The sequence below is a fragment of the Nothobranchius furzeri genome, chromosome 1, assembly GCF_043380555.1.
Source record: "Nothobranchius furzeri strain GRZ-AD chromosome 1, NfurGRZ-RIMD1, whole genome shotgun sequence".
NCBI classification, from domain to species: domain Eukaryota; kingdom Metazoa; phylum Chordata; class Actinopteri; order Cyprinodontiformes; family Nothobranchiidae; genus Nothobranchius; species Nothobranchius furzeri.
Genome location: NC_091741.1, coordinates 63,435,951 through 63,447,070, shown reverse-complemented (window position 1 = coordinate 63,447,070; position 11,120 = coordinate 63,435,951).

Here is an 11,120-nt window from a genome sequence, read left to right as displayed (position 1 = left end):
GAAAAAAAAGAAAATGACCTTTTATATAGTGCATCTCACAAAGCTCTTCACAAGATAAAAAATTTGAAATATAAAAAAGATTTTTAAAAGATGAATTAGGGTTGGGCATCGATTGGAACCGGTTCCAACCGTTAATATGTCTGTGAAGGTTCTCAGTCATCCAGGTCATTGTAGTCTAATGAGCTTTGAAAGAAAAGCGTCCGGACTTCTTTGAGTTGCTTGAAGACGTTTCACCTCTCATCCGAGAGGCTTCTTCAGTTCTAAGGTCAAATGGTGGAGAGTTCCAGATTTCAACCCAGAGGGAGTTTCCCCCTGAAGAGGGAACAAAAGACCCCCTGATGATCTTCTACATAAACTCATGAACCAAGGTGTGAGGGTGGGTGTGTGTCCTATTCAGCTGGTTCACCCGAAAGACAAAACTCCTAAACACAAACTGAACAATGTGGTGTATGCTGTACAGTGCAGCGAGGAATGCCCAGACCTCTACATCGGAGAAACCAAACAGCCACTTCACAAGCGCATGGCACAACATAGAAGAGCCACCTCCACGGGACAGGACTCAGCAGTTCATTTGCATCTAAAGGACAAAGGTCACTCTTTCAAGGATGCCAACGTTCACATTTTGAACAGAGAGGACAGATGGTTTGAAAGAGGAATAAAGGAAGCCATTTATGTCCACTGTGAGCAACCATCTTTGAACAGAGGCGGTGGTTTACAACACCAACTGTCTGCCATCTATATTCCAGTTTTGAGATCCCTTCCCAGATGCCTCAACGCCCACGCATATCCTGGGCCATCTGACCTCAGGAATTCACATGATAGGGTGGGGCCAGGTTTCACAATGAGCTCACCCAAAACTCTGGCTGAATAGGACCCACACCCACCCTCACACCTTGGCTCATGTGTTTATGTAGAAGATCATCAGGGGGTCTTTTGTTCCCTCTTCGGGGGGAAACTCCCACTGGGTTTAAATCTGGGACTCTCCACCATTTGACCTTAGAACTGAAGAAACCTCTCGGATGAGAGGTGAAACGTCTTCAAGCAACTCAAAGAAGTCCAGACGCTTTTCTTTCAAAGCTCATTAGATTCCAACCGTTAAGTTTTTCCCAGAATCGTTCAAAGTTTTTCACTTAGATTCCTAGTTTTGATTTCTAGAATGCAGACAGAAGAAGAATCCACGGCCAATTTCCTTGGAAAAATAAAAATTAAAGTGATCTGCAAATTGTGATCAATGCTTCTCAGAGCTGATCACACCAGCTGTCTGTGTGACGCACTGTGCTTGTGATACTCTAAATATAGAATATCAACCCTGCTTGGTCTTTACTGTGCTTATCAGAAGATTCTAGGATTCTTTATTTATTATGGGATTGTACACACTTTGTTTTGATTCAGAAGATTTATAAAAGTAAGAATTTTTTTTACCAGCAATTAAAACATGACAAGTTACCTAAGCATTTACTGTGATTGATGGAACTAGATGTGATGTATGAAACCTATGTGTGAATGCGATGTTAGTCAGAACTTCTGTAGCTAGGAGAGCTGAGTTCTGGATGTAAAAGAATTTGGTTTGCGTTAAGCTATGAAGTTGCTTATTATCAAAAGCACATCAGACACTATTTGTGTGTGTACTTCACCCGTTTCAGAGACCCTCTTGGTGGATCCGAAGGTCAGAGAGGTCGGATGACCTCTGGCACCGAAGATCTAGTAGATTGACCACAGCACCGACTTTTCCAGTCCAGAGATGTCTCGGGTCATAATGTATGGAACTGCGCGTCTGGGACTCTGAAGGAGTCTAAACAATATCAGCTTTTTCTGCATGAACTGTTTGCTTTATCAGCTTCGCAGGTTCAAAAAGGTTTTGACGTGTCAAAAGCTTTGATGGTTAAAGAGGGTTTTGCTTCAGATGGCCGGTCTGAAGCTTTTTCTAGAACTGAGGAACCACCAGAGTAATCTGGTTTTAATGTTCTTATGTTATGATTTGTGTAGCCAACCAGAGGTTGACTAGTTGAGGAATGTTACCAAGACAACTCCGAAACGCGCCTTCTTTGATCCGGAAGCTCTGATCTGGGGTAAAGGCTATTTATGTGTCATGGGTTTAACTTCACCTAACTTGTTCTTGTGTGAGTGCCAATGGTGATGACCTTGTCAAATAAACATGCAATCAATCAATGTAATCATAACATTCATTTCAACCTTCAATCATTGAGCACAGATTAATGAAAGCATTTCATTTTATTATAAATATAAGTAGCAATAAACAAACATTTATTTGCTGCTTATCTAGCTTATAAGATTTAGTCATTCTTTGATTTAGCAACTAATCCGGGCTGCGAGTGCTCACTTATTTGGAGGCATGAAGAATCATGTAGGACGATAAGTTCAAGCTTGAATCTTGCGGAACATTGTTACTGACACTTTATCTGTGTTCGGAGCTGGAGGCTCTGAGCTCCAGCTGGTGGGATGAAGGCAAGCTGATTTAGAGGGGACACATGCAGCCCTGTGTCTCCTTTTTGACCAGATGTTGAATGGTCATACAGCACTTAAAAACTGACCATTGCTGGACGTTACCTAACCCCTTTTTCAAGGACACGGGCTCCTGGTGGAAACCACGGGTCGTTGAACAATCTCAGAGGCCCTAAGGACTCAGTCGAGAGAGCAAAGGCTAGTTCTCAGGCAAAGGCCTCAGGAGTGAGGAAAGCAAACCCCCACACCAGAGAATAGTCCATGTAACCCCCAAACTTGAAAGGGTAATTCCACTTAACACTATCCTCTGGAAGGAAGCAGACGAGCAGGGACTGGAAAATAATCCAGGCAAACCGTAGAACTCCAGCAACCACGGCAGGAACCACAGGACGGCCAGACCCACGTGAACCGGACCCTCAGGCAGCAGGCAGCCGAATCAGGCGATGGTGTAGAGAGGTCCTCCCAGGAAGCGACGACCACAGGTGAAACCCAGTAGAGGAGAAGAGCACACATGCAGGTCACTTGAATGTAGACACACATAGATTGCATCTGATGTAAAATATAAAAATAAACCTAGCACTGTATGTGCTATGTGAAGCAGATTGTGAACCCTATGTGCTGTGTGAAGCAAAGTATGTGAACGGCGTTCAGGTGAAAGAAATGAATGCAGTAAACTACGTATACTGGAAAAGTGTTTCAAAAAGAACAAAATCAACATAACCCTATAATATATGTAAGGGAAAATCAACTCTTTTGAGCAAAAATGTTATCAAAACAGAAGGGCAAAATAATCTGTAGCTCATAATTGATAAAAACCAAAATAAAATAGATCATAATAGAAATGACGAAAATAAATCAGCTGCAATGAAATAATGCAGAAATGTATATCCTTGAATATATCTTTAACAGAATAATAACAGCATCAATAATATAATTACTAGTAATATAAAGAAGGAACACTAAAATGTAAATCAGTGTTGTTAGTAATCAAACCTACTATATGTAGCTATGTGTATACCATAGTAGGAATCAGAGATTAGTAGATAAAACGAAGCATAAAATGAACTCAAATCAGTCACAAAATGTTTAAAAGTTGCAAATATGATCAAAATCACTAGGAATTGAAAAATAAAAGGTAATTGAATTTGGAGCAAACATAAAGTGGAGTTACTCACTGTTGACTGCTATGAACTCTGTCATATAACCATAGAAAACCCACAGCATGACCACAACAGAGTCAACCGAGATTGTATGTTATGTTTAGACATGAATTCTATCCACGCACACACATACACTCAACAGAACTTGTGTGACTTGAAACAGAGAACCGAGCGAGAGCGGACGGAGAGTTCACCCCTGAAGAAATACACTCCTCAATGTCAAATGGCTTTATTGACAAGGATGGAGCCCTGCGGTGACGTACAAAGCTGAGTGAGCAGAACCTAACGGCAGCGTGAAGCAGCAGCATGGGCTGAAGACCAAAGCTAAGCAATGCGATAAAATAGGTAAATAAATGCAGCGCGGCTTAGCATGCATACTGACAATGTGACCATTGCATTAACTTAACAAGCGGGTGAAGACTTACAGATACAAGTCGAACAGCAGCATGGATAGACAGCAGTGTGATGGTTGAGCAGCAGCAATCCAAATGAGATGCAGCAGTATGTACAGTGAGGGATAGTCACATGTACATGACTTCAGGCACGTCCCTGCAGGGGATATAGTCACCTGTACCTGACTTCAGGCACATCCCTGAATACACCTTTTCCCTCGAAGCTTGATCGCAGCACACCCTAGTGGCCAGTGGTGACCTCTGCATCCCCCCAGTCCAGGAAGCCGTGTGACACACCGGCGCAGTGGACGTATGACCTAACCCACTGGCCAGTTTCAGGTACATAATGCTTGGGTGGCCGCCTTACCCTACCGGAGCCCACTGGCTGGGAAGAGTGGGGTGATGGGCACTGTTCCGGGGTCTGCGCCGCTGGGGCAGCATCCCCGTTGGCTACGTCTGGAGGATTCTCGGCCGACACGAAGTCGCGTCAAGGTACCGGCTGGGCGGTGCCGGGGTTTGTGCCTTGGAGCTCGGGTGGTGTGTGTGACCTGGCAGAGGTCCCGCTGACCCCGGGTTGGTGGGACCTAAGTCGTGTGTCTCGTCGTTGGATGCAGGCAGGGGCGCAGTGCTCTCTGGGTGAGTGCGAGGGGTGGCCAGGGTAAAGGCGCGGAGAAAGCGCCGGTTGTGCAGGGTGAGGCGGCCAGATCCTTCGACCCTGACACGGTATTGGTCGTGTCCTAGTGACTCTACTACCACCCCAGATCCGTCCCATGCCCGCGGGCTACAGCCAACTAGGTTCTGGAGGAACTCCTCCTCCCCGACTACGAGAGGGCGGAGCGGTCGTACGTGTTCTCTCAGAGACTCAGTGGTATGGGCCATCCGAGTCCGGAGGGCCTCTTCCTTTGCCGCCCATGCCTGACGCCAGAGCGGACGGATTTGAGGGTTGGAGAACTTCTCTAGCCTATTAACAAATGACAGCGAGTCCCTGAGGGGGCGACCAAAGATGATTTGCGCGGGCGACAGGTCGCAGTCGGGGTCAGGCGTATTATGCAGTTACAACATCGCACGCAGAAAGCGGTCATGGTCGAGGCTCCCGGTCGGGCCGGTGTTTGAGACTAGTAGGCGCTTCGCTGTCTTGACAGCCACCTCCGCCCTTCCATTAGACTGGGGGAACCCAACCGAGGACACGCGGTGCTTGACCTGCCATAAGCAGAGGAAGTCTGCTGTGCACCCTGCTGAGAACTCCGGGCCTCCGTCACTTGACAACTCCTCGGGCACACCAAATGTGGCGAAGAAAGCCCTTAAGTGACGGATAAGCCCAATGGAGCCCCCGAGATTGGTGCCCGTGAGAGAGCTCATGACTTCCACCCAGCCGGAGAGACGATCGCCAACGACCAGGTAGTGGTGACCCCTGTTGTCGAAGAAGCCTGCGAACACCTCCTCAAATGGCGTGGATGGCGGTGATGCCGGCATGGAAGGTGTGGCCGCTTGTTGGGGGACATTGCCGTTACAGTCTGTGCATCGCTCCCTGGTCAACTGGATGTCGTTAGACATCCCAGGTCAGTGTGGCAAGGTGGATAAATGAGGGCCCGGGTGGGATTCGATCCCCAGACTCCCGGGTGAGAGTCATACGCTCTAACCAGTCAGCCAAAGGGACATCCCCTTGGCCAAGTAGCCAGGGCGCATGATCAATCGGGACACTGTGACAGGACACTCACACTGTCACACCAGTATACGATGGAGCAGGCCCGTCGTTCCATTGCCGACTTGCCCTGATGGGTGGCGTGGAGGTGCTGAAGTACCGCACGACGAAGGGACGTGGGGACAACGATACGGTCACAGTACAGCAGGACCCCATCTTGCGCATACACTGACTCACAGACCTTAGACAGGTCAGCCAGCGCGGGATCCTTTGGGTCAATGCTGCCCCCGTCTTCAATGAGGTGCAGGAGGTGGGAGAGGCATGCGTCCGCGGCCGTCTCCTGTGCAAGGAGTGGCCATGCAATGGCAGCAGACTCCAGTGCGTCGCTGCAAATGGACGCCATATGCGCCGACTCCTCGCTATCGGTCACATTCCATGCACCTGTTACGTCCCCGACATGAGATGGTAAAATGTGAAGGATGGGGATAACATAAAAACTGGCGGAGGAGTTTAAAATGGGTTTATTTGTACAAAAAGGTATTAAAAACACAAGCAAACAGATGGCGAGCATTATTAAGATAATGCTAAACAAAAATACTCTCAAAAAGGTTAACATTAAAAGAGCAGTTACCAACATTAAAAACACCTGGTTAAAACTTATTAAAAGTTTCACCAAAACAGAAGGTGTTTCTAAATCCACAAAGTTGATAAAAGTTCTAAAACAATTCATTCACATAAAACACCTGGTTAAAACTTATGTTAAAAGTTTTACCAGAACAGAAGGTGTTTTAAAACTAAAGTCAATAAAATTGTATCACAGAGTTAACCTTTAAAACGATCCCTCTGGATCACTCAGAGTTAAAACTATAAAAGTTAAAACTCTTCTACTGGAAGGGGTTGAAAACAAAATGAGGCCTGGAGGCCAGCAGAACCCCTGCACTGCTGCCTCCCAGACTGCTGAAGGCACAGCCTTTTTATCCTAGGTGTGGCTCATCAGGAGGATTCAGCTCAGCTGTGCTCCTCAGCAGCCTGGAAGAGAGGAGGAGGAGGTGCGGTGTCCAGTCAATCACCAGAGCTGAGTGATCCTGGCTGCTTTTTCCCTCTTCAGGCTGGCAGCCGTGACAGCACCCATGCAGCGGCCCTCATCAGAGCCAGAGGGCGAGGAATACCTGGAGGCTGCGTCGGCAGCGCAGTTGCTCTTGCCAGGCAAGAGTACAATATCAAAGCGCCATGGGAGTGTGCGCAGTTTAAGCCTGAACAGGCGAGAGTTGGTTATCTCATCCAATGTCTGGTCCCCAAGGATCTTCACCAGGGGCTTATGGTCGGTGACCACGACCAGGTTGTCGCACCCCTGCGTGAAGTATCTGGTCTGCTCCAGACCCCATGCTACAGCCAAGGCCTCCCCCTCAATAGCGGCGTATTGCTGTTCAGCGGAGGAGAGAAAACGTGAGCCGGCCAGAGTAATTTTCCATCCATCCGGACAGCAGCCAGGGACACTGGAGCTGCAGGTGCAGTGCTGCTGGAGGAGGAAGTATCCAATGCCACGCCTGGACCAGTCTGGGCGGAGACAAGTGCTCCTCTCCATGTCGTAGATCTCTACGCCTGCCCGGATAGAGTCCACGATGGCCAGCTTGGATGCCTGAAATGCTGCCTCTAACTCAGGTGACCCCACAAATTTGCATTGAGGGCTCAGAAAGGGCTTAAATGGCGCCATTATATCACGCAGCTGTGCATAGTTGGCCACCTGATTGACCAGACCAAACCAGCTCCTGATGACCGTGGTCGAGGTAGGCGTGGGGAAGTCCCTGATGGCTGTCAGGTACTTTGGAAGTGTCATGATGGGTGGTAATTTCTTAACCCACATGAAGAATCACACACGGAGAAGGTAAGAGATAATAATTTAATACTTTTATTATAGAAAAAGAAACAAAAGGGGTAACTAAGGGCGCTGATCCAAACGGGACAGGAAACGAGGCGACTCCGACTCTAAAAGAAGAACAGCGGTGTGAGTGACTAGAAGCTGAGAACCAGGAAATGTATAACAATCAGAGGAACGGGCTTACAGAGTAGAGCAGGGTGAGGACAGGAGGGAGAGGCAAGTCAGGTTGATGCAGGGTGGAGATGATTGCTGGAGGAGATGTTGGATCCAGGAAGGCAGGTGAGCAGTGGAGAGCGGGAGGCCAGGGGAGCTGAACAACGCTGGGATAAGGCACACCTACGGCAGGTGGAGAAAATCCAGGGCTGGTACAGACGAGATGGCAGAGCAGGATTAGTACAGGTAAAATGCATTTCAGAGCTACGGCACAGGTCAGGACGTGGCTAGATGTACCCAACAGTAGAGTATCAACCGGCGATGAGGCGTGGCAGGGCTGCTCCTTAAATCCTCTGGCCAGGCTGATGGTAATTAGCTGCAGTTGCGGCTCCCCAACCAGCTCACCTGCAAACAATGAAGGAGAAGAGCAACAGCAGCAGAGAGAAGGCAAAACCATGACAATGCCCCCCCTCAAGGGACGCCACCCGGCGGCCCAGCCAAGGGGGAGGAGGAGGCCTCAAAGACTGACCTGTGGTGGAGGAGATGTGAGAGTTGTGTGCATACTCAATCCATGCCAATTGGTCGCTCCATCCAGACGGGTTGTTGGAGCAGACGCATCTCAGCATGGCCTCCAGCTCCTGGTTCATCCGCTCGCACTGGCCGTTGGTTTGTGGGTGGAAGCCAGAACTCAGAGTCGGTCGAGCCCCCAGATGGGCGGCAAACTCCCTCCATACTCGTGACAGGAATTGAGAACCCCGGTCCGAGAGAATCTCCAAGGGGATCCCATGAAGACGGAACACCTGAGAGATGAGGAGGTTGGCAGTCTCTGCAGAAGTTGGGAGATGTTTAAGGGGTACAAGATGACAGGATTTGGAGAAACGGTCGACAATGGTAAGTATGGTATTAAAACCCTTGGAGACGGGTAACCCGGTAACAAAGCCAATGCTATATGGGACCAGGGGCGTGATGGAATAGGGAGGGGACAGAGGAGACCATGAGGTGACTGGTTGCTGGACTTATTTCGGGCACAAACCTGGCATGCGCCTATGTATTCCTTAGTGTCCTTGTAGAGAGACGGCAACCAAAACGTCAGACGGATGAGGGCAAGAGTTCTTCCCACGCCAGGGTGGATAGAAAACCTGGAGGTGTGGGCCCACTTAATTACGGCACTGCGAACAGAGGAGGGAACATAAGTTCTGTTAGGGGGCTCGTACCTGAGTCGGGTTCCGTCTGCTGGGCTTCTAGAACCTTGGTGGAGACATCCCAAGTAATAGACCCAAGGACACAGGATGGCAGAAGGATAGTGGTGGACTCAACCTCCTTGTCCGGTGCGTATAGGCGGGATAGGGTGTCAGGTTTGGTGTTCTTGGTTCCGGGTCTGTAAGAAATGAGGTAGTTAAATCGGGAAAAAAACAGAGACCAACGGGACTGGCGGGGATTAAGCCTCTTGGCCTCCCTCAGATACGCTAGGTTCTTATGGTCTGTCAAAATCTGGATGGTATGTCCCGACCCCTCAAGCCAGTGACGCCACTCCTCCAGCGCCAGTTTTATGGCCAGCAGTTCCCGGTCTCCAACGTCATAGTTCTGTTCGGCTGGGGACAGACGATGAGAAAAAAAAAGCACACGGATGCAGGATCTTATCGACTGGGGAGACCTGGGATAATACGGCACCTGCTCCGGTGTCAGACGCATCCACTTCCAGGGTGAATTGCGGAAGAGGATCTGGTTGAGTGAGGATGGGTGCCTGGGTGAAACAGTTCTTCAATGTCAGGAAAGCTTCTTCCGCCTCAGGAGTCCAGGAAAAAGGTTTGTTAATGGAGGTGAGTTGTGTGAGAGGGGTGGCTATGGTACTGTAGTCCTTAATGAATCTGCGGTAGAAATTAGCATAGCTCAAGAACCGTTGCAGCTGTTTTCTGGTTGTGGGTGAGGGCCATTCCTCCACTGCTCTGATCTTGTCTGGATCTGCCTTCAACCTCCCGCTCTCCAGAACAAAGCCGAGAAACTTGACAGACGAGGAGTGGAATTTGCACTTCTCTGCCTTGACAAAAAGGCAGTTCTCTAAGAGGCGTTGGAGGACTGCTCGGACATGATGATGGAGTTCAGTGGGGGATCTGGAAAAAATGAGAATGTCATCCAGATAAACAGTGACAAATCTGTTGATGTAATCACTGAGAACAGAGTTAATCAGGGATTGAAAGACAGCGGGAGCATTGGTTAGTCCAAAAGGCATGACCAGATATTCAAAATGTCCGAGAGGGGTCTTAAAGGCAGTCTTCCATTCGTCTCCCTCTCGGATTCGGACTAGATGATATGCATTTTGGAGGTCGAGCTTAGTAAATATGAAGGCATCGTTGACTGGGTCGAATGTGGATGAGAGCAAGGGGAGTGGGTACTTGTTCTTGATGGTTATATGGTTTAGTTCCCGGTAGTCAATGCAAGGGCGTAGAGATCTGTTCTTCTTGGACACAAAAAAGAATCCCTCTCCCAGGGGCGAAGTGGAGGGTCTTATTATGCCCGCAGCAAGGGATTCAGAAATGTACTGTGTCATGGCTTCATGTTCTGGTCTAGACAGATTATACAACCTGCTGGTGGGTAGTTTGGAGTTTGGGAGGAGATCGATGCACATGTCGAAGGGTCTGTGGGGTGGTAACGTCGAGCCGTGTCCTTACTGAAGACCTGCTGGAGGTCGTGGTATTCAGGAGGTACTCTGGACAGGTCGGGAGGCTCTGGGGTCTTGGCCTTGGGGTTGAGTATAGGGATAGAGGCAGATGATAAACAGTGGGACAAACAAAAACTGCTCTAGTTACAGATACTCCCTGCTTTCCAGTCGATTTGAGGATTGTGCATGGTTAACCATTCGTGCCCCAGGACAACAGGTGACTGTGGGGATGGAAACACAAAGAAAGAGATTACCTCATGGTGGTTACCGGATACAAGTAGGTTTATAGGAACCGTCTGGTGGGTAATGGTGGTCAGGGAACAACCGTCCAGGGAGGAAGCACGAAGGGGCGTAGAGAGGAGGACTGTGGGGATCTCCAGTTGTTGCACCACAGCCTGGTCCAGTATATTGCGTTCACACCCAGAATCCACCAAGGCAACTGCAGAGAAGGTTTTGTGATTAAAGGAGACCACACAGTTCATGGAGCACAGGGGTCTTGGGTTAGCAATGCCACCCACCAGTAACCCTGGACCTACTGGTGAGTGCGATCTTTTGGCTGGACAGGGCAGTGTGGGATCATATGACCCGCTTGACCACAATAGAGACAGAGACCAGCCGTCCTCCGCCTCAGTTTCTCCTCAGGAGTTAGCTGAGCCCTTCCCAGCTGTATATGTTCAGTCTGGATAGTGGTGGTGTTGGGGGTCAGGCGTGCATTTCAGGAGCAGTGACAGGAGGCAGATGCCGGAAACTCCTACGCCTGTTCTTGAGGCAT